This window comes from Balaenoptera musculus, chromosome 8 (assembly GCF_009873245.2).
Source record: "Balaenoptera musculus isolate JJ_BM4_2016_0621 chromosome 8, mBalMus1.pri.v3, whole genome shotgun sequence".
NCBI classification, from domain to species: domain Eukaryota; kingdom Metazoa; phylum Chordata; class Mammalia; order Artiodactyla; family Balaenopteridae; genus Balaenoptera; species Balaenoptera musculus.
This window is the reverse complement of record NC_045792.1, coordinates 20,648,145-20,649,131: the sequence shown is the minus strand read 5'-3', so window position 1 is coordinate 20,649,131 and position 987 is coordinate 20,648,145. Positions and strand designations below refer to the sequence as shown.

The 987-nt window shown below is 35.4% G+C and overlaps 1 non-coding gene across 1 annotated transcript; it reads left to right on the top strand.

The window, feature by feature from the left end:
- Positions 1 to 254: 254 nt before the first annotated feature.
- TRNAF-GAA lies at positions 255 to 327 on the top strand. Its single transcript has one exon. It is a non-coding gene; the product is annotated as a tRNA-Phe (tRNA).
- The last annotated feature ends 660 nt before the right edge of the window (positions 328 to 987 follow it).

The window sequence follows — 987 nt, the reverse complement described above, 5'->3', positions numbered from 1 at the left end:
CACTTGGATGCCTTTTATTTTTTTCTTGTATGATTGCTGTGGCTAGGACTTCCAATACTATGTTAACTAGAAGTGGTGAGAGTGGGCATACAAGTCTTATTCCTGATTTTAGCAAAAAAGCTTTCAGCTTTCACCACTGAGTATGATTTGTTAAATGCCTACCTCGAGCTGACTCTGAGTATTGATTTTTTTTATTATTATTATAAAACAAGTATTATTCCATTATAGTTATTCAGGAGAAGTCACCTGAACAAGCTGAAATAGCTCAGTTGGGAGAGTGTTAGACTGAAGATCTAAAGGTCCCTGGTTCAATCCCGGGTTTCAGCAGTAGTTTTTGCACTAAATGTAGTTTCCTGGCAGTTTTAACCAAAATATAAGCTTTAAGGGGAATATTTGGTTATTATGTTTTGAGTGGGTCAATGACTTTTCAGGGAGGGGTGTTGTCAGGTGCCCTGGTGGGCCTTTTTACTAAACCCCCAATACCTTAGTACTTCTTGACTGTAATAATAATAGCTAACTTATCTTGAGTACTTGCTATATGTCAAGCTACCCTTTAAGCTTTCTCTGTGTATTAACTTATTTAAAATGACCACTAAAATTCTTGATAACTACTTGTTAAATAAATGAACAGTTTGGTGCCAGAGGCCTGGCATGTGGTTGGTACAAAATGACCTTTCAAGCACATATTTCTTAAATATACATTGTAGATATATCTATATCTATATCTATATCTATATCTATATCATCTATATATGTATCTTCTCTCCCACACACACTCTTAGCTAGTATCCAAATGGGCAGAGAATTTGTATGCTTTACCTACCACTGTATGAATGATTCGCACAGTTTCATCTCTCCCTAGATCTTTCCTTTCTCTTTTTCTTCTGCCTAACTCCTTCTCATTCTTAATAAGTCAGTTAATTTATTATTCACATCTTTTGGGAAATCTTCTCTAGGTATGTTTTCTATGGGTTCATGAAACACCAT